The sequence below is a fragment of the Chinchilla lanigera genome, unplaced genomic scaffold (assembly GCF_000276665.1).
Source record: "Chinchilla lanigera isolate Chin_1 unplaced genomic scaffold, ChiLan1.0 scaffold00029, whole genome shotgun sequence".
NCBI lineage: Eukaryota > Metazoa > Chordata > Mammalia > Rodentia > Chinchillidae > Chinchilla > Chinchilla lanigera.
The window spans coordinates 8,276,000-8,299,131 of record NW_004955430.1 but is presented as its reverse complement, the minus strand read 5'-3'; the positions used below and the strand labels follow the sequence as shown (position 1 = coordinate 8,299,131).

Below are 23,132 nucleotides of genomic sequence, written 5' to 3'. Positions count from 1 at the left end.
CAACAATAATTCTTTGGAGGGAAAAAGTAAATCTTTGGTGTACAGGTAGTTGTCAGCCATCAACTAAACTTGATCTGATCACTGTGGATGGTTTTAGCCCTGACATGGTGCATCAGCGTTCACTAAAACCTTAATAGATAAAAGGATGAGTGAATGAATCTTTTATCTCAACTTAATTATTATAAAAGGGCATTAAAATCCTTTCAATATTAATGTCTGATGGTTGATTGATTGTGTAAACTTGAGTAAGAGCAACTCAACTAAATTGGCTCAGCAGTTCTACACCCTAGGGTGTAGAAGACCCACCCTAGGGCACCTTGTTGCCTAGATGGTATAAAGTGGGAATGAAAAAGGACAAATCTGCTTCTGTCTCTCTGGAGGAGCTTCAGTCTTCACCTTTACCTTGGATGTCATCTCCTGGCTTCCAGTGCAGACTCTTCAGCTTCCAATGCAGATCCCTCAGCCTCCTGGCTCAGACCCTCAGCCTCCTAGGGTGGACTCCAGCCTTTTATCTCATACCCATTGGCCTCCTGATGCAGACTCACACGGGACACTGCAGTGAGCTCGAGACCTTCTACTGAATCCTTTGGATCTCCAGGGTGCAGACAGACCCTCCGCACTCTTCCACATCCAATTCTGGATGGCCATTAGAAGCCAATCTTGTAAATTCTTATATGTTTGTGTATCTTGTATTATATGTTTCTCTAGCTAACACTGATGGATACAATGTCTGTAAGAATGATTTTTCATAACAATTATTTTAATTCTTATCTTTCGAAGCAAGGGAAATGTTTATAACAACCTTCAATGCCTTCTTAAATCCAGTGTATGCGATTGCTAAATAATAGTAGACAAGAGATTCTGCTAGTCAGTCTCTAGATAGCCTTGGCCAACCTGTCTTCTCCCCGTCAGCACCTCTACCCACTTCTTCTTGCTGTAGTTTTCAAAATAACTGTAGAATGCACTGGAAATACAACACCCTGAGATAGGAGGGAACTGACTGAGAGCCCAGGATTTGTTCCTCTCTCCTCCTGGTAGCAGACATCTTTCAGAGCTTTTTCCAGACAGTAGTGTTGCCCCTGAGGTATATAACCCAGGGCAACCTGTCTTCTGGGGGAGCGGGGCCCCTCATCTGCAGTACAAATGGGGCACATGGAATCAAGACTCCATTCATCCCAGGCAGCTTTTGTGAGCCTGGGGGGACTGGCTTGCCATGGATCCTAGACCTCTTTTTCCCTTGCTGCCTATATATAAGTAATAAATTTATTTTCTGTGTCTTACCATATGTGAACACGCTGTTTCATCAGATTTAGGCAACTGACGAAACTGCAGCCCCAACATAGTGGAGCAAAGTGTTTAGATTCCTATTCCTGATGGTTAGCATAGTGATAATCTCTGCTGTCTCCACACTGTGGGAATCCTCCCTTGGGATTAGTAAATCTGCTTCATAAATTCTTAACCTAAGACGCTGCTTAGAAGGCAGGAAATTTATAAACATGAATGGGAAAATAATTATACCTTTATTTTCACTGGTCACTAATTGAGGTTAATTTTGCATTTCCTTCATTTACGATGGCAGGTAACACACCACAGTTTGCAGCACCTGTGACTGTCACTAAGCGAAATCACAGGGAGTATTTTATATGACGTTGCAGTCATTGTAGACACCGATGCTCATCATTACTTTGACACAATTCCAGTCATTGAAGCTTGATATTTAATGTTAGTAGAGAATCACATTTGTTACCATATTGTACTTTAAATATTTTGATAGTTCTGTTTTAATATAATACTATATGCTATATTTTATACATTTAACAATTTATTCTGAAAAGAAGCTCATATGCTTCGCTATAAAATAGTCCAGGTAGGACGAAGATTAAGTAAGATGAAGCATTCCTGCTAGAAGGAGAAGGCTACAGATGAGCAATTTTTCACCACTCTTTTAAGTAATAGCTGTCTGCTTCCCTCTCCATTCTCCCTACCCCAAGCATGTACCCCTTCTTCCAGATTTTTGGGGCCCTGTGTTGTCCCGGTCTCTTCTCTCAGAGACTAGGGGGAGGCCCTGAAATTGTACGTGCGGAACTCATTAGAACCTCAGCCTGGACAGTGCTCCACGGAAGGAGATACCTATTTTCCTCTGATTCCTACTCTCACATCAAATCATTCCTCAAACCTGAACTGTGCAGACACTTTTCCAGATGCCTGAGGGCACCAAGCAGCCTTCAGTTTCAGCTTTATTCTGTCCTCCCAGCACACGCAGTGTTTTTGCCTGACCAGACATGCTTCTGCGGCACGGTGCACAAGTATGGCTTTCTTCCCTCGCAAGCATCCACAGCTTCTCCTTGCAAGGGTCCAGGACATGTTAATAAGCGCTATTAATTGGTACCTAATTTGCATTCCTTATGTATTATTTGTGGTTTATAACTAGTGGGGATCAAAGCTTGCATATACAACTCCACTCACCCCTGCAGGGGCCTGGATTACCTCAATCTGCTCCTCCATGCTTAAGGAGAGCAGGAGAATAACAGGTTTATCATGCTAGGGCCCCAGGCACTCCTGGAAATGGAATTGACACACTGCCCCCAAATCCTGTACAACACAAAGAAAGCCCTGCCCTTCCTCCGCGCATGACTGGGAGAGCGGTTGTATGATATAGGGTGCTGTGTGATTTAGTCAGCACTGGGAGATTTTTTCCTAGCACCTCTGCTCCTGAGCCAACAATCACAAGCATGCTGGCATTAGAATTCTGAAGAGGCTTTTTTTTTCCTTGGGGGTTGGGGGTTATTGCAAGCTTTAAGTGCTTTGTATTTATAATTAGTCACAAGCTTTGGGATGGCTCAGTTCGCATCCCTGTGCAGGCACCCGCCCCCACCCCTTCCTTGCCTGAGTGCTGTTAATTAGCCCTGCAAGATAGGCAAGTCTGATTGGCAGCAGCTTTTGCAAAAGGCTCCCCAGCCCTCTCAGCAACAAAGAAAACCGTCCTCGCATCCCAGGCATTATAGCCCCGGCATTAGAGCTGTAGTACAGATTGTTGGCTTTTTCAGTCTGCCACTGCCACAGATTTCAGGGATGCGTTTATTTATTTTGCAATGTAAGCACTAATGTTTTGGTAGAAATTTGTAAGGGATAGAATGGGAGCAGGAGCATTCACTTTTAGATTTTAAAAGGGGCTAACACCGTGGACTAGAGCTTGGCAGCATGACTAAGGCTAAACATAGGTGTCTCTTTACGACCCAACAATTCCACTCCTGAGTGATTCCCATAGAAACGTCAGGTGCTTCCCCCAGCAAAAGTATTAGGATAGGGGCCATAGATATAGTTCAGTGGCACAAGAGCCTGCCTGGCAAGTGCAAGGTTCTGAGTTCTATTCCCGGTACCAACCCCCTCCCCCCCGCCACAAAAGAAAACAAAACAAAACAAAACAAAAAAAGGATTAGGATGTTCCTAGCTGCCCTCTTCACAATAACCCCAACTGGAAACTGCCCAAATATCCACTCACAATATAATCAACTTTTTATTGTTCTGAATTCACACAATAGGTCACCACATAGCAAAACAAAACAAAACAAAACAAAACCAAAAACCCCCACAGTTACATATAGCTAACTCTCATAAGTGTAAAGTTGAGCAGAAAATCCAAAACTATATACAAAAGAAAAACACTGTAGCATCCTATTTATATAAAGAACAAAAATTGGTAAAAGCTAATCTATACTAGTCCAAATAGTGGTTAATCTTGGGGAAAATGGAGGGTTTCTTGGTGGCTGATAATACTCCATTCCTTGATATGTGGTTGATGCCAAGAGTGTCAGAATATAAAAATGTACTGATGTGTAAAGTTACACGTGCTTTTTTCCATATGTACATTAAACTTTAGTAAATAGCTGCAGTGTTTTTCCAATGGGCCTGGGAAGCTTCCTCCAGTAGGAAACACTAAAGTTGACCTGATCATTTAGTAACTGGAGTAACAGAACTGATTTTGCCTCCATGGCCTCTGAACCAGGCCTGGATGTGGGTGTCCTAGAAAGAGGCCTGGATCTACCTTCAGCACCACAGGCTCTTGGCCATGGGCTGTGGCTGTGAAAACTGAGACACCCTCCTTGCAAAAGGCTCTCACGGAGAGGATAGGGGCCATAGGTATAGTTCAGTGACACAAGTATCCATTCAGCAAAAGGCACGCTGTGAAAACCAGAGAAGTGACTGAAGAACTGTAGCCACAGAGGGGCAAATCAAGGATTGGGGCCAAAGGCGATGCGACTACCTGCAAAATTTACCAAATCCACTCCTGGGGCACTTCCAACATGGTGACTAGGGCCCAAGAGCTTCTCAACAATACTATGAAAATTTTGAGGGCTTAAAAAAATGTGAAATCATTCCAAAGTACAAGACAGAAAATTGCATAATCAAAATTAGTAAATGCTTAATTAAAAGTCCACAAAACACAGCATTATGTCACGTAATCAGTATTTTTCAAATATTAACGGGCATTACGAAACATCTGGGTACCTTGTGTGCAGATTCTGATTCAGTAGCTTTAGGGTAAGCCTAAAGAGTACGTGTTTTTAACAACATCCAAGTGATGCCAGTGTTTCTGTGCAGGGGATTTTTTGGTGATAACTGGGTATTCGGGATTAAACTATGGCCTCATGCATGCTAAACAAGCACTGTATCACTGAACTACTTCCCTAGCCCCTTTTTATTTTATTTTCAGACAAAGTCTTGCTAAGTTGCCTAGGCCGGCCTCAAATATGTGATACTCCTGCCTCAGACTCTGAGGGGCAGAATTACAGGCATGCACGATTACACTCAACATTCACAGAATTTTTTTTTTTTTTTTTTTGTTTTTGGTTTTTTTTTCCGGTACCGGGAATCGAACTCATGACCTCGCGCTTGCCAGGCAGGCGCTGTGCTGCTAAGCTAAATCCCCAGCCCCAACATCCACAGAATTTCAATTGCAAAAAAAAAAAACCCCAAAACAAAAACAGTCGTCATTCAACTCAATTCTCATATAGGTATAAAAATACTACAAAAAAAGTAGTGTAAATATCTTATTTTTATAAATTTTAAAATAAAAAAATTTATTATGATAAGATAAACATAACAAAATTTACCATTTAACGTTTTTTAAGGGTACAATTCAATGGCTTAAGCACATTCATATTATTGTGCAACCAAGCTCACTATCTGCCTGCCCAACTGAAACGCTGTACCTATCAAACAGTAACTTCTATTCTTTTTTCTCCTCTACCCCTGGTAATCACTATTCTACTTTTCGTCTCCATGAACTTGGCTATCATAGGTACCTCACATAAGTAAAAATGGACAATATGTGTTCTTTTTTCAGGTTTACTTTACTTAGTATGTCTTCAAGGGTCATTTGCGTTGTAGTATTTGTCAGAATTTCATTCTTTTTTTGATAGTTGAACAGTAGTCCATTGTATGGACACTTGTATCACTATAAATTTATATGCTGAAATGCTAGTATCCAGGGTGATGGTATTAGGAAGTCGGACTTTGGGAGGTGGTTAGGTCATGGGGGCCATGAATGGAATTAGTATCCTGACCACAGATACCTCACAGAGATTGCTCACTTCTTCTACCTCATGAAGACATGGCAGAAAGACAGATCTCTACAAGGAAGGCCTCACCAGATATTGAATCTACCAGTGTCTTGATCTTAGACTTTCCAGCCTCCAGAATGGTGAGGTTTCTGTGGTTTATAGCCACCTAGTTTATGGTATTTTGTTATAGCAGTCCAAACAGACTAAGACAATAGCACATTTTGTTTATCCATTCATCCCTCAATGGACACTTAGCTTGTTTTGACCTTTTGGCTATTGTGGATAATGTTATGAACACAGGTATATAAACATCTGTTCAGGTCCCTGCTTTCAATTCTTCTGGTTATATACAAATGCTTATAAGATGAATTTCTGAGTCATATGGTAATTCTGGTTTACTTATTTGAGGTATCAAACTAATCACTAACTTTTTTTTTTTTTTTTTTGGTCTTTTTGAGACAGGGTACTAATCACTAACTTAAAGCTCACTAAGACTAATTTTTTTGATGACCTCAACGAATATATCTCCCAATATCATGCCCTTGTGTGGTTCTCTTCCGCATTGAGTATAGGCCATAGGAAGTGATACTATGCCAATTCCAGGACCATTTATTAATTAATTGACCTGGCAACTTCTGCTTCCTTCCTCTTAGAATGTTTATGCTTGGAATAGTCCGTCCTGGAACACAGCCACCATGCTGTGAGGCAGTCCAAGCAGCCACATAGGGAGGCCCACATAGAGAAGAACCAAGATCCCCAGCTCCAGCCCCAGCTGAACTCTCAGTCAAAGTCCATCTGCCTCTGAAGCCCAGGCATTCCAGATGTTTCAGACTTGGTCGAAATGGCCAAGGCTTCAGATGATTGCAGACACTCACTGTTCCAGCTAACACCACTTGGAGCAGAAGACCCACACCATGAAAGATACTCTATTGTTATTTTAAGCCACAGTTTTGAGACTGTTTGTTACATAGCATTAGCTAACTGAAGCTCTTTCAAATGATTCAGAGCAGGAGCAAAATGCATTACATCTACTACAGCATGTGGGTAGAACTTGAGATATTTGATATAGAGGGAAGTAGGCCCAAAGTTTTTAAAGACCTTATATATTTCAGGACCTCACAAAAGTGACATGCAAGGTAGCTCATGGGAAATGGGCCCCCAAATAACCACAGTTCCACCGACTTTTTGTAGTTGTTGTGGTAGCGGTTGTTTTGCTTAGGCTAAAGGCCCAGCTGTCCCAGAGCGGCACGCCAGCTAGCTGTTATCATCCTTATACCAGAGAAGGCAGACGGGGATTTTTCTACATATGTGGCTTGGTGTATGCCTTCTGGGGGATTTTAACTCTTAATTAGAAGCTTCCTTTTGCCCAGAAATTATTGTGCAGCTGAGCGATAAGAATGAATTGAACCAAGTCTGATCTCAGATTTCCATAAGTACAGAAAATAAACAGCCTGAACATGAAGCCGTAGAAGAGGTGGCTGAGGAAAGAAGCTCACTAACCAAGTCCCTGAGCCTCTTTGGCTGCCAGAATCAGTGAGGAGACAGTTTCTGTGTCACTTCTTTCTGCCCAGCTGATGCCCAGGGTCTCCATCTGCAAGAACTGTCCTGCTGGTAAGCAAAGGTACATTTGCTATTCATTAATATATATTGAGCAAAAATGTCTATGTGCCAAGCAGGCAAATAGACATTGTCTCCCCCCTTTTCTTTTTTTGTTTTTGTTTTTTTTGGTTTTGGTTTTTTTCCGGTACCGGGGATCGAACTCACGACCTTGCACATGCCAGGCAGGTGCTGTGCTGCTGAGCTAAATCCCCAGCCCCCTCTCTCTCCTATTGTAGAGACTACAACCCAGTAGAGACAGATGGAAATAAGTAACCCAAAGACAACACAGATGCTGCATTTGTTCCTGCCTTGGAGGTCATTTGCATGATCTTTTCTTGAAGAACTTCTTATTCTCCTGTTTTTTGTCCTTGGGTGTTGACTTAAATAGAACCTGACAAAGCTCTCCTCTTCCACCAGTCACTCCAGTGCATCTCTCTGATCTCATCCTCTGAGTTGCCTTTACTATTATCACTTATTTCCTATGTATTAATTGTTCATTATGTCTTTTTCCCCTCACGGAAGGTGAAATCCAGGAAAGTAAGATTTGTATTTTTTTCTCTGATATTTCTGGAGCTCCTAAAACAATGTATGGTATCTAATAGGTGTTCAGTACATTTGAATAAATGAATGAGTATAAATGAAAGTTGCACCTCATCTTCCTACCACCAAAGAAATGTTTTATTTTTTACCTTGTTCAGCTTAACTGGTGGTCATACTCATCAAAAAATAAAACAAAACAATGTGGGAAAAGAGAAGGGAAAGAAGGAGAAATGTTGTATGTATGTATATACAGGATAGTTAACGTAGCTGTTCTACTGTCTTCTATTTCTTTGCTGAAAGAAACTGTCAATGAGTCCTTGATTGATCAATATTGCACGTCCGTATCTGTTTTCATGAGAAACCACTTTGAAGATATCAATATGTAATACAACAAGAATTGTTAATTTCCTGTCACTTTGTTTGTAACTCTGTATTGTCTGTACTGTTCTTTTGCTATTTTGTAAAAGGTTGTCTGTCTATGTTTTCCTCCTTTTATTTTCAAAATAAAAAAATAAACAAAACACCCAGACACACACACACACCCACAAACACATGTCATGCAGTTATGTGTTAATTTGCACAATTTTTTAATATACTAATTATAAACCAATTATATCTTGTGCTTCTCATTAAAAAAACTGGGGTTATCAGAGAGGGTTGCTAGAATTCTAACCAGAAATAATGCAAGTGAACATTTTTGTCTGGAGACTTCTTACCCTGGATGAATGTATGATATCAAATGGGCATTTGGAAATTTTGAAAATTGTGCGTGGAGCCTGCTGTTAATTAAGCGTTAAATTCCCCCCAGAAGCCATATGCTTCCTTAGGAAGATTTTTTTTCACCTATATTCAAGAGTCTGTAGGTAAGCATTTTCTTCTTTTACTTCTTTTTGTCCCTTGTAACAGATAGCTTTTAAAAAGTCAGCATATGTCCATTAAGTTTGAGAAACTGCAGCAAATAACCTACGAAATTTCCATTATTTGGACAACTGGCAAAGAAAATAGCTTTCACCCCGTATCAGGCAGCAGTTTCACCCATTCTGCAATTAGAAGGATGGAGAGCAAATTAGAGGAACTGATTAGCATTTAATGGAACTCTTTTTTCGGGCTTATTAGAAACCTTGGAGACTCAAATTTTGTTTTCCATTGTTTTAATTAAATTTATTTTAATTGATACATAAAAATATTAAAATTGTATATATATCAATTGTATATATCAGTGGGGTAACTGTGTGATGTTTCAATACATGTACATACTGTGTAATGCCTCAATCAAGTTAAAGATATCTATCTCAATATTCACCATTTCTTAGGATAAAACCATTCAAAAGTCTTTCATCTACCTTTTTAAAATATACAAGACATTATCATATTCTATGATCACCCTAGTGTATGCAGACATAACAGAACTTCTTACTCCTATCTAACTATAATTTAATATCCATTAATCAATCTCTCCCCAGTCTTCTCAACCTCCCTACACTCCCCAGCTGGTAGCTTCTTTAGATTCTACATATGAGGGAGAAGATGCAGCACTATATTTTTCTCTGCCTGTCTTATTTCCCTAAACATAACAATCTCTAGTTCCATCCATGTTGTTGCAAATGAAGGATTTCATTCTTTTTATGACTGAATAGTATTCCATTGTGTAAGCGCCACATTTTCTTGATCCGTTCATCCAGTGGTGGATATTCAGTTGTTTCCATTTCTCAGCTCTTGAAGACTGCTGCAATGAACACAAGAGAGCAGATGTCTCTTCGACATCCTGATTTCATTTCCTTTGGATATTTACCATAAGTGGGTGAGCTGGATCACAGGATAGCTCTGTTTTAATTTTGAGGAACCTCCACACTGTTTTCCATAATGGTTGTATTAATTTGCATTCCCACCAGCAGTGTGCACGGGTTCCCTTTTATATGCATCCTTGCCGGCAGTTGTTTTCCCCATGCAATAAAAAATTGAATATTTCTTGTGGTTTCATCTACTTTGTGAACCAAAAAACTTGATACTAAAATAAGATCCATAACACTATGAAACCCAAAAGAAACTTGGGGAGGAACTGTAGAGAGATAGATTCCCAACTATAGTATTTTCTCAGGCTGCTCACCGGGAGCAGGCTAAATCCCTTTCAACGTGAACTGCTCAGCTAGAAATACATTGCAAGTATTTAAACCCATACCCAGTGTCCCCCTTTCGTCTCCAAATCTGTCAGCTGGATTCACACACACTCACACTGTGGGTACAGACAGACTTGTAGGCTCAGCACTCCTGAAGGCCAGGGAGGGGCCAAGTGCTATTAAACATACTGCGGAGACAGGGGTAGGAGGCCTCAGACTAGTGCAGTATTTTCTCCCTCAGTGTTCTGCCCCTGGGCCCGTTGGCACAGGTGCTTTGGGCCTTGGGGCAGAGGGATGAAAGCAGCAGGAGAGGGCAGGATTAATGTCAAGAATATGGTCAGCAGGAAGGCAAAAAGTCCCTTTGGCTCCATAGCAACACAGCCCTCAGAGAGGAGGACAGTTCCAGGACAAAAATAAGAGATCGGCCTTATAATAAGGCTGCCAGATTTAGCAAATAAAAATACATGACTCTCAGCTCAATCTGAATTGCAGGAAAACAATAATGGTTAGTATGAGTATAACCCAAGCATTATATTGTGATATAGTACAACTTCTTCATTGTTTATCTCTAATTCAGATTGAACTAAGCCCCCTGTATTTTTATTCAATGCTAAAAATCTGGCAATTTGAATTTAACTGAAGGTCCTATATTTAACCAGAAATCCTATCTAATCAGGTCTTTAGCTCCTCAGGTCGTCCTTCCACCTGTCTCACTTCGCCCCTGCCTCTGATTGTTTCTTTCTCCTCGCCCCTCGTCTGGCTGCTATTCCTCCTCACTCCCCATCAGTACAAGAAAGGATCTGACAACAGCTCCCGTACAGCTGAAGTTCCCTCAATATCAATATGCTCGCTTGCATCCATTTGCACATTTATTCTTTTGTTGTTGTGGAAAGTTTAAGGACTTTATTCTCTTCTAAAATTACCCCTAATCGGGGGCTGGGGATTTAGCTCAGCGGCACAGTGCCTGCCTGGCAAGTGCAAGGTCATGAGTTCGATTCCTGGTACTGGAAGAAAACAAAAAAAAACAAAACAAAATAAAATTACCCCTAACCATCTGCACCTAGTGAGGGGAGACCTAGGGGCAACCTGCTCTAATAACTCAAATAGCCCATTCAGAAATGCTGGTGAGATGGAGCTATTCTCACCACATCTTCTATGCAAACCTCCCTTAGGAAATTCAGCTCAGCCTCTTGCTGCTCAGGAGTCTTCCTCTGGGAAGCAAGGGGAAAGGGCAAACATTGAGAAAAGGAGGCAAAGGCAACACACCCAACTACTGCATGTAACTATCTAGAACCTTTGTAATTTTGTTTATGTGAGTGTCAGAGTTTTCGCTGTGCGTGATGGTTAAGTAGTGGGTGGCGCTGAAAAAAATACCAAATGGAAGCGCTTGAGGAAGCTCTTGAAAGATACTGGCGACACAAACAGGAAGGGAACAATGAAGTGGATTTGGTTGTGTGGAAGAGATCCTAATTACAGTCATTTTGGTGAGCTTTGTACCACATGAATGCCTAATTACCATATAGCACCATAATACTTGTGGGTATCATTATATAAGCCTTTAGTTGATTTTGTGATAAAGTGTATTTTTATTAGAATCGGAGCCTCAACATGACTGAAGCCTTCATATTGTGTTACTAGTCCAGAATGGCCATCGCTACTCTTAAAAAGTTAGTGCCACTACAGCCTGAGTCACAGTAAGAAAGGTGACTTTTCAGACCCCCTCAAAAATGGCTTTCAGTGAACCCAGGAGCTCGTATCTGTGCCTGTGTGTAATCTCCTCCTGGGGAGGGCTGGGCTCCAAACCGTCCCTTCTGGACTCAGCTTTGTGATGCAGGCACCCAAGCTGGGACTCCAACAAATTCACTGCTTACAGCAGTGATGGCGAACCTTTTAGAAATGAGTGCCCAGATCATGACCCAAAACCTACTTATTTTTCCCACACTACAATTAAACCTGAATTTAACTAATTTAACTAAACCTGAATGTAACTAAAACTAAGATTTTAGTTTACAAAAAGCAACTCATACATTAACATCTTTTGTTTTCAAAGAAAAACAACCTGCGTGTCACAGTTGACTACCACTGGCTTAGAAGGACACCGTAAGGCTAAGGAGGGGCCAGGGACTTGCTCCTTCCTGTTCACTCCCATTTTCAACAGCTCCTATGAGCATCACTCCGGCAGCACACATTCATGTACCCCAGCAGTAGCAGCTGAATCTAGTTTGCAGTTTCTTAAACACTTAAAAAGCCAGCCTCATCTTGACCCTCAAGAGCCCAGCTCCAGCTGAGGAGCCCACTCCTCAGAGGTTTGGACCCCTCCTCACCTTACCCCCCAGCCTCCCATCACCCCTGTCCTAAACACTGTCCTCTCAGTTTTCAGGTTTTAATAACTCCAGCCTCTTTCTTTTGTTCCTTGGGCCCTAGGAGTGGTGGATGCTTCCTGTGGGCACGATTTCCATGATTCTTTAGAGCTCTGCTTTCAGTTACCCTACTAAATCCCCCCTGTTAAAAAGCAAACTAGCAAAAGACAAATATCCCCTATTCTCTCTAATATGCGGAATCTAAAAAAGATAACAAGAAAGTAGGAGACTATTATTGGACAAAGAGGAAGGGAATAAGAGGGAGAGGGGTATAATTGTAAGTAATAGGGGAAGGAATATGAGCAAAATATATTACACACATTGAACTCCCCGCCGCAAAAAAAACACATGTGAAACTAAGGGGAAGGCAAGGCAGGGAGGGTGATAGGGTGAAAATGATCAAAGTGTGTTATGTGCATGTACAAATCCACCAAAATGAAACCCATTAATTTGTACAACCAATAAAAAAGCAAATAAATTCTAAAAAAAAAAAAACAAACCCTGGCCATAATCAGAGAGTAAAGAAAAACAAACCAAATTGAAGGGTGAAAAAAAGGAAATTAGTGTGATTTCTCTCCTTATCGTCCCCTTTTCCCCTGGCAAGGCTCTGGCCCAGCTTCCCATGGTGACCGTCCAGAAAAAGCTCCCCACCTTGTACTTGCATAACCTTGTAAGTGAGTGTTCTCCTAGGAAACCCAGGCTGTGACATTCATGCTAAACTCCCTTGTGGAGTTAACTCTATTCCAGGGAATCTTTTCCATGTCTTCCCTCCAAGAAAGGGAGTGGGGACCCTTACACAAGCATTCATTGATGCCTAGAACAAGTTCCCTGAACTAGCCAGCTCAATCCTTCCCCACATTTAGGTCTTTGCCCAAATATCAGATACCTGTGAATAACAACTTTGTCTGTGCTGCATTATTTTTCTTTGTAACATTTGTTATCATCTGACCGATTATTTACAATTATTTGCTTTCTAATTATGAGTCCCTACCCACTCACAAGCAGGGGATTTGGTTTTGTGCATAACTGTACACAGCGCCAGTGTTTAGCACACAGTGTGAGTTCAATAAAATTTGCTAATGAATTCATTCATTTGTTCATTCACTGAGTGCCAAACCCTGCAGACATCGATTGTGCCTTTGGAACATTCTGGACTAGTAGGGAAATTAGACAGTTAGAAAAGGGGTTGACACCCAAGGAAAGGCCCTGACATAGGTGAACCACAGAGGATTTGGAGAAGGGAGGTAGGTGACAGCAGAGGTCTCTGGAACAGTAGGGGCAAGAAGATGAGATGGGCGTGCCCCTTCTGGAAACTTGTCCCTCAAAACACTGTCATACAATATTCAGATACATGGAGGGTCACTCCCACATTGCTTGCAACAGTAAAAAGTAAGGGACAACACAAGGAAGAAAAATACTGGGTAAATAAAGGAATTTCCATACTTTGGAGTACTGCCACTATTAAGACATAGAGGGGGGCTGGGGATTTAGCTCCACGGCACAGCACCTTCCTGACAAGCACAAGGTCGTGAGTTCAATTGCTGGTACTGGAAAAAAAAACAAGAAAAAAAAAAAAGAACACATAGATGAGTCTGCATTTGCTGATGGAGACCAAGGGACACACAAATTAAACCAAGTGATTCCAGAACTACACGGACGCGTTACTACCCATTGTGTTCCAATGTATGTGTGTGTAGCGGTTGATTGATTATGTCAACTTGAGAAGTTTAGAAGCCTAACTAAACTTGGCTCAGCAACTGGCTCAGCAATTCTACACCCTAGGGTGTAGAGGAGCCACCCTAGGGTGGATCATCACCTAGATAATATAAAATGGAGATGAAAAAGGACAGAGGAACTTCCATTCCTTTTGGAGGAGCTCCAGTCTTCACCTTCAGCTTGGACTTCGTCTCCTGGCTTCTAGTGCAGACTCTTCAGCTTCCGCCTTGGATCCTTCAGCCTTCCGTCGCAGACTCATCGGCCTCCTGGTACAGACTTGCACGGAACTCTGCAGTGAACTCCAGACCCTGGACTGACTCCTTCGGTCTGCAGTGTGCAGACACCCTCTGCACGCTTCCTCATACAACCCTCTGGCTGACCGTCGCTTCCTCATACAACCCTCTGGTTGACCGTTGTAAGCCAATCTTGTAATTTCTTATACATTTGTACATCTTGTGTTATATCTGTTTCTCCAGTAAAACCCTGACTAATACAGCGTGCATTTGTGTTTACATAAACATAGAACATCATCTGGGAAGAAACTGGAAAGCTCAGCTGTTGACAGTGGGGCTGGGAGAAAAAGGAGGCTTTTGCTGTAGGGTATTTGAGTGTTACATTTAACTTGGATTGACTTTCAAATTAAAGGGGAAAAAGAGAGAAAAAAAAAAATCCAAGTAGCTTATGGTCACCAAGCACCAGGGACAAGCCGAAGGTCTATATATCCAGATAGGTCATGATAAATGATTTAAGTAGGTCATAGGGTTAAGGCAAACAAGAGACAGGAGTCAAGAAGGTGAGCTAATTCAAGACAAGAGCACTGGCAGATGCCGGGGGGGAGTCTGACACACGGAAACATAAGTAACCTGATTCCAAGACAGGCACTCTTGACCCTCTGGCCTTGCAGATATTTCCTATAGGTCTTAGTTGTATGTAGAGCCCTTGACACTCAGAGTCACTTCCAGTTATGTGTGGTCCTGACAGAGACATGAATAGCCAAGTGCAGATGGTTAGGACTTCTCATAATACAGATCAAAGCCTTCTAGTTGCCTCTAGTTCAGTCTTCCCTTCATGTATCCCTGAGGAAAGAGGTCATACCAATCCTGCAGCTTTTCTCTATAGCTCCTTTCACCAAAAGCAGATCTTTCTTTGCAAAACTTCTCAGAGCCTTTAATCTCCCCTTCCCAACTGGGCATCTCCAAGAGGAACCATATGCGGCATTTCCCAAAAGCATCGGACCATAGAGTGGTACACTATTCTTATGTAATGTATTTTAATTGCCATCAAGTTTTAATTACTCAAGTATTACATGTATGCTTCCTAGTTGGAAAGAACTCTCATCTAACCCTTTGGAAGGAAATGAAGACCTGGCACAAGGAGAGAGAAGCTATACACAGCTGTACAGCAAAGCCCCAAGCTTACAAGTGAGGCCAACTTGAACTTTCCAGCCCAGCCCAGCTGAATGCAGAGGCAACCCCCATTTCAACCGGCCACCTACCTCCATCATTGATCTCTGTCTCCTCCCCCAAAACACTATTTTTAAGACTGTTTTTTTACTTTGTTATTTATTAATAGTTCTTTTGTGTATGTGTGTACCCTTATACAATCTATTGTGTAATTTTGACCTGCTTTTGAGCTTCATGAATACAGATCTGTGCTACATATATTACAAGGAATATGAAACTATGAGATATTCACCCAATAAAATGTAATCACAACAATGAAAATGAACATTGCTACACAGAATACCATGGATGGATAAAGCTTAGAGGTAGAGTGATGAATTGAAAACAACAAGTCGCAGAAAACTAAAATACAAATCATTTTCATATAATTATGGCCATTTCCCCTTATTTGATTTTCTGGCTCACTTTTGGGTCCTTTTTTTGGGGGGGTGGATTGTCATTTTCTTAATGGTTGATAGGAATTCTTTGAGAAGAGTCCCCTAAGTATAGCACATTAGGAATTGCTTGAATCTTGAGAAATACTTTTAAGAGTAGAATTTTAAATTATCAAACAAATAAATATACCCTGGAAAGGTATTTTTTAAAAGAATTAGCAAAATAATGACAAATTACACAGATTCTTTGATTTCTTGGCTGCAAATTTTAAAGGTCAGAGACTAATAGAGCTTTTAGGCTGTATTGCCCAGTAAGGAGCTATTTACATAAACCCACAGTACACAGAGGTAGCTACTTCATATTTTCTTTGCTTTCAATGGGAAATGCATCATTTAATTTGAGATATGGCTCCCTCCCCTCTAAACACTTCCTAGGATAAACCAATGAATTACCATTCTTCTCAGCAGTGAATTTAGATCACACTCAGGGAAAACAGACTCCTTTAACCTCTGAAGAGTCACATTTCTTTCTCTTAGGTCACTTGATAGGGCCATTATAGATTCAGATAAGGCATCTGGGACTCTGTTTAATATGTGGCAATTTTCTTGTGCCTCTTCATTTATTAAAAGAATGTATCCACTAGCAGTCATTACTATGTCCTGTCAAGACGGGGGTTAAATTATCCTCAGTGGCTTAAGAGAACACTCTTTTTCAAGAAAAATCATGGCATGAATTGTTCAGTGGAACAGATATGGGCTTCTTTGCCATAACCTCTCCCCCTAGAGGAATCGGACACTGCTTACCTCTGTCAATGATCCAGGCCATTTTCTCCCTACCCGAAGAGTCAGCTCTGTCGCTCCAGCCTCCAGTGGCAGGCTGCTTTGCACAGGGAATAAATCAGGCTCCTCCATCCATCACAGTGAGGAGCCTCACACAGGTTCTTCTCGCTCTCTAATTCATCCAAGGGAGAAAGAGGACGGAGATCTCTCACATGGCAAACAACCTCATTTCAGAGGACTGTGTTTGAGCAACAGGAAGCAAATCACATTAGAGGAATAATCTCCCTCCTGTAACTCCAAACTGAAACCGATCTCCTGTTGGACCTTTCATTTGAAACACATGCTCTCTGGAAAATGCCCACAGAGTGGTTTAAGAGGGAGTTGCCCTGTATATGATTTAAACGAGTTTTCTATAAGTAGTTTTTTAATTAAAACCCTTAAAGTTTAATTAGCAAAAGTCTTCCATCTGCTAAATCTGGGTCTATCTCCAACCTTTATCTTTCTCTCCCCCCGCCCCTCTCTCAGGCCACATTCTCACAGGCATTAACGGTTACATCAGTTAAGATACCTGTAGTTGAGAGTAATAAAATATCACCTAACGGTGACTTCATAAAAGCTGTCAATAAGCACATGTGTAGCAATAAGTGAGTCTGGAGGCAGGCAATTCCAAGCTTGGTTCAGCAGGTCAGCAAGCCTACTGGTGGCCACATGGTTTTACTAGCTTTATGCCTCTTTATCCATGACTGCCATGGCTATCAAGATAGCGGTCCTGCCCCAGGGACCTTGTCTCCTCTGAAAGGCTTACAACAGAAAGGAAGGAAGCTTCTCCTCATGAGGGTGTCTTCTATTTGGAAGAAAAATTATTCCCAGAAGCCCTTCAATCTCATGACCAAAACTAGATCCCTCTCTAACCCACTGACCAATCAAAGGAAGCCAAGTTACGATGTATGGATTTGGCCAATGCTGGTTTATCCTCCTTATCTGGACACACTGCAACCCAAAATATAGATCCTTTGAGAAGAAGGATGAATCTCTACTGAGATCCTTGTTTCCTGTCCTGACTGATTCTCATCTCCAATTATTTCTTTCTTCCAGCTGTCCCCTGGCAGGCGAGATGCTACCTTATTATCTTACTGTCACCTCAAACTATTCTTTCTTACCTCCTACTCTGGCTCCGCTCTCTGCATTTCCTGATTTTTCCAGGAGGAGTTTTGATACAGGACACGCTTGGGAACTTGCTCCAGTGATAACAGAAATTAAAATTGAGGCAATCAGCATGAGTTTAGAGTCAAACATTTTAACTGGAAAGAAAAAAATGGGGGAAGGTCTTTAGGTTGGAGAGGTTAAAGAGGGCAAACCCTGAGGCAATCTGAATGGTCTGTTATCAGAGAATGAGATTACCTTTTACAGCTTCACTGGGGTAAGTTAGGAGCTGGTAATTTTCCATTAGTCACGAGTATGGCATTTTTGGAGACTTTTCCCTCATATTTTAGGGATTTCTTCCTAGTATAGGATATAGATCAGTGCCTATTGTTGTCCTGGGAAATGGCACACCCCCAGCCCTTACAGAGCACCTGGTCCTTGGGATAATACAAGTTGGGGGATGAAGGGAGAGAAAATTCCATACTGTTAGTAGAGGAGCCCAGGGAAAAACAGATGCCTTCACCTAGTGGATAACAGGTCATAGATTAAGACCCCACACACATACCATCTCGTCCCCATGAGGGTTTCTGTTCTGTTTCAGTTTCACCCATCTGCAATGGAAGCTGTGAACTTCAGAATCCTTTTGGATGCCCTCTCTAACTGGGACTCCCTTTTCTACTTGGTCCCCAAGAGCTGCTGGTTCTTTCCCTTCCTAATGTCTCTCACTCTGACTCCTCCTTTCCCCTCTTCTGTTCTCTTGGTCAGGCTGTTCCATTTGCGTGTGGACCACTTCCTTTCATCTGAAACAGACCCCTCCCACCTCCTGGGCTCTGGACTCTGCAGCCAAGTTCACCTTCTTGGAGCCCTCCACCCTCCCTCGTAGCTTCCAGAGCTGATTCCCATAGGTCTATAGAAGGAATAAAGTGCAGACGTCTCAGTTTGGATTTTAAAATTTTCTACATTACCTTTCAAAAAAGGGTTCTGCATTATCTTTCTCCAAACAAACTAGTCGACTATTCCTTGAAATATGATGTATGCATTCCCATGCCCACCCATGTGCCTGTATTATTCCCCTTAAGCAGAGTACCTTTCTACTTTCTTGCTCCCACCTGAATCCCAGAATGCCAAGTCGGTTTCACTGCTGAAACCCGATATGTTAGGCTCCAGTGAATGTCTTCTCCTCTGAGTTCTGCATGCTTATTGTCCTTGTAGGACAGCAAACTATTTTTTGAAAGAAACTTTAGAATTAAATAATGAGGTAAGTGTAACTCTGCCATGGCCATATTACCAAGGCTTTGTTACATGCACAGTAATACTTGCATGATAAACACTGATAGAATATCCATTGTTGAATATTGACAGAAGCTTTAGAAATGTTCCATTCTAACAGTTAAACTAGTTCATTGCCCTTTAAAAAGACAAATGCGTAGCATTCTAAGCCAGGTCTGCAACACATTCTTCAAGAGAGTAATAGCAGATCTATACAATATATATAACATCATCTCTTGGTGGAGAGACCACTTAGTCATTCATTCATTTGTAGCCAGGAAATTGCAATTTTATTATCTGACAACTGCCACCAGAATTCTTGGCAGAACTATATTTAGGAAAGTATCTTGACAAATTGCTTTGGGATAGAGAATGAGATGCAGATAGAATCTTACGACATTATTTGGATCAGACTGCCATGCTCGTGAGTAGGCAAGAACAAGATTTATCTTCTTGGGGCTGGGGATTTAGCTCAGTGGCAAAGCGCCTGTCTGGCAAGCGCAAGGTCGTGAGTTCGGTTCCCGGTACCGGAAAACAAACAAACAAACAAAAAAGACTGATCTTCTTAACCGTTTATTCCTAAAAAAACACAAAGCTACTTTAAAAATGGCAAAGATTACCAGGACAGAACCTTGTGTAGAAAAACAAAAAGATACACAGAACTATTTTCTGTTCAAATATTTAATGAGAAATACAGCAGCAGTGTGGGAAGCCCTGGGTTTAACTGTTAAGATTAGGTGAAGGTAAGGTCTTGTGCCACATTGCCCATACAGCTTCTCTGAAGGAATTTGTCAAAGTACAGCCATTTTAAAAAAAAATCTAAGATTTCTAAGTCTAGCAAGAATTCTAGCTCTTCTACTTAATGGCTTGGTCAAACCCTCCAAACTTGTTTCCTCATTTGAAAGAGAGAAGAGAGGACACTGTATTTTATTTTCGTATGTGCATATGCATTTATGTTTACAGCATTTCATAAGACTGAATTCTTATTTTGCGACTCACATTTCTTTAGAAATGTTATCTGTATCAGTAATGATGTTTTTGGCTGCAAGTAACAAATCTCCGTTTTAACAGGCTCGTACACTGATGGGATTTATTGGTTCATTTAACTGAGAAAGCTAAGGTTCTGGATAGTGACTAGGTATGATTCCATCAGCCTCCATCCCTGCCTCTCTGTGGTTTGCTTGTCCCCTCCCTCTTGCAGGCCAGCACATTCTCAGGCTGACAGCAAGGTAACTGTAGCATTTCTTGATTTCTCAATCTGCCCAAAGCACTTGTCCCTATGAGAGATCATTTTATTCAGTAACACCACTCTTAAGTACAGGAACCCCTTAGCCTGAAACTCCTACGAAAACCTTCCATTTCATTTGTTTGGCCAGAATAGTTGCGTGCTCTCTCCTGATTCAATCTCACTGGGATGAAAAATGCCACCCACTAATTATCTAAGGTCTGGTTTCTGAAACCAATCTCTGTGGCAGAGGAGTAGGATCACCCATGAACCAAGAAGGCCCCCATACAATGGAGTGGATTTGTGAGGGATCCCTGGACAAAATCAGAGTGCTGCCAGGAACAGGTAAGAGGAAATGGGTCCTGGGCTGCTCTTCAAAGTTCATTCTGTACAAAAGTATAGAACACACTATTTTATCCCAGAGGCTGCTGAACAGGACACAGCCACATCTGATAACCAAAAGCTGTAATGTTCACAAAGCTGGAGTCTGCCAGATCTTTATCTGACTAAGTCTAAGAATTTCCACAAGGAAATGAGAAACATGTAAACAATTATAGCTCTGTGGGTAACTGTAAACCAGCATGAGTAAAACCAATTGTTTCCACTCCATATGGGATACTAATCAGTTCAATTACTTGAAAAGGAATACAAAACTAAAGAACTGAAGAAGCAGAATGACTCCAATGTGTTATCATAGGGAAAAATATTAACAATATCACCTCTTCAAAAAGAAAAATAGGTAAGATGTTGGAAAGGATCGATCCAAAGTGAAGAAGGTTTCAATTGCTCTATTTTTTTATGTATTTATTTTTTGCAACAAGGGAACATAGAAAACATGCACTTTTTAGACAGAGAAATAAGTGTAATATTGGAAAAGATCAATTAGAAACTGAGCAGTTTTAATTGCTATTTTAGTCATCCATCATTAATATCCATTTTCATTCTGTCACCAAGTTCGAACTCAGAATTTAACGTTGAAGTGCCGTATTTATCAGTTTCGTGGGTGTGACAGACAATCTGTCAATCCATCCCTGTTTGGGGCTTAGCCTGACTTAGAAGCACATTTGACCCGTCCTTGCAGCATCTGTTGAGGGCCTCTGACATGTCAGGATGCCCTGTGCCTATCACACATACTCGTCCAGCTGCCTTTCCTCCCTTCCAGACAGAGTGAGTGAGTGCGTGTCTTGGAGGCCACGTCCTAGGGACATTAGTGCTTCCTTTTGAGCTCCTTTTTGAGCATCTCAGTCCTTCCTCTGATGTCAGCTCAGATGGATCACTGAGTTATTGAGCTCCTGTCACCTGGACAGAAAAATACAAAATGGCGTGTGGAGAATGAGCCAAATCACTGGCATAACCTTTGCTCCTGGGAATCTCACAGCCTTCCCAGAGATAATGCACCACTAGGAAAGAAAGCTCATATGCAGATCAGAGAGCCGATGGACTCCCAAGGAGAAATTAGTATGGGAGAGAATTGTGTCTTCCACTTCCCAGGTGACCAAGGCACATATGTAGGATGGGGAGTACTGGTATGAGTGCAAAACAGCGGGCAAAAAAAAAAAAAAAAAAAAAAAGGTTAAAGGTGAAATTATAGATGGCCTTAGAAGAAGAGAGAGAATTAGACCCAGTAGGTCAGAGGTGGAGAACATGTGGCACGTATGCCGCAGTGGGCAAGCAGAGCCCTCTCTGTTGGCATGCTAACCAAGTCACCCCAGCAGCAGAGCACTGCATGACATTTTTATTTCTAAACTAAAACCTCAGTGTTGAAGTTTAAGTGCAGCGTTGGCACTTTGCAATCAGTGAGTGGGTTTGGGGTGGCACTGTGGGTGCTGTCTCTAAGACTTTCACCATCGCAGCAGGCTAAGGAAAAGGGGCTCCCCAAAGCAGGAATGTGATGCTTCCTTCATACTCCACCTGGGGCTTAATCCTGGCTCAACCATTTAAAAGCCACATGTCCCTGAGAAAGCTACTTATCCTTTCTGAGCCTGAGTTTTCTCATGTAAATAAAAACATAAAGTTTATATTCTCAAGTTGTACTGTTCAGTGTGGTGGCCACTAGTCACATGTGGTTGTTGCCCTTAAAATGTCTTTTAATTCAAATTAGAAATGTCTTTTAGGTATTTATAGTCCAGGTTTAGGAGTCTTGGTATTTTTTATTTTTTATTTATTTATTTTTGTCTTTTTCAAGACAGGGTCTCGCTATGCAGTTCAGGCTGGACTTGAGCTCACTTTGTAGCCCAGGCTGGCCTTGAACTCACAACAATCCTCTGCCTCCACCTCCCGAGTACTGGGATTACAGGCGTGCGCCACCATGCCCGGCTGGTATTTTTAAAAATCTCATAATTCTCTGTAAGTTTTACATGCCGAAATAAAAAACATTGGATATATTGGGTTAAAAAATAATATTATGAAAACTAATTTTATCTATTTCTTTTCACATTTTTAATGTAGCTCTGAGAAATTTTTAAATTACTTAGCAATAATTTAGGTTTTAGGAAACTTATTTTTTCTAACATAAAACTGCAAGTACGATTTTGTTCCTTAATGTCTTTAAGATCAGTTACTGTAGTAATTTGTAGTCAAGGTCACAGTTTCTGTCCCTGATCTTTGGCCAGGCCCTCCCTCTTTGACTCTGGGCTGGGCTTGTTACTCAGTTTTACAATGGGACATTAGCAAACAAAACGCAAGCAGGGGCTGTCAAACCGCTGTGTACACATCCAGGCATTCTCCCTTGCTGCTCTTCAGAACCTTAAAGTAATCACCATATGAACAAGTCCAAGGCAGCCTGCTGGGTGATAAAGATACACAGCCAAGAATGCCCATTGCCCCAGCTAACTTTGAGCCAAGAACCTGGTACGTAAGTGAAGCCATTCGGCCCCAATTGGGCTGTCCATCTGACCCCCAAAACCATGAGAAATAATAAAAGTTTATTGTCTTAACGTAAGTTTCAGGTTGCCTTGCTTTGCTGCTAATGTCAACTGGTAG

General features: G+C 41.4%; 1 long non-coding RNA gene across 2 annotated transcripts in view; it reads right to left on the bottom strand.

The window, feature by feature from the left end:
• LOC102026453 overlaps positions 1-18,073 on the bottom strand; it is a 28,873-nt gene extending 10,800 nt beyond the window's left edge. The window contains exons 1-3 of one of the 2 annotated variants that reach the window (XR_001234553.1): positions 17,915-18,073; positions 17,674-17,814; positions 16,538-16,751 (exon numbers count right to left, since the gene is read on the bottom strand). This is a non-coding gene — a long non-coding RNA (uncharacterized LOC102026453). The other variant, XR_261423.2, reaches the window with a different exon arrangement.
• Positions 18,074-23,132: the final 5,059 nt, after the last annotated feature.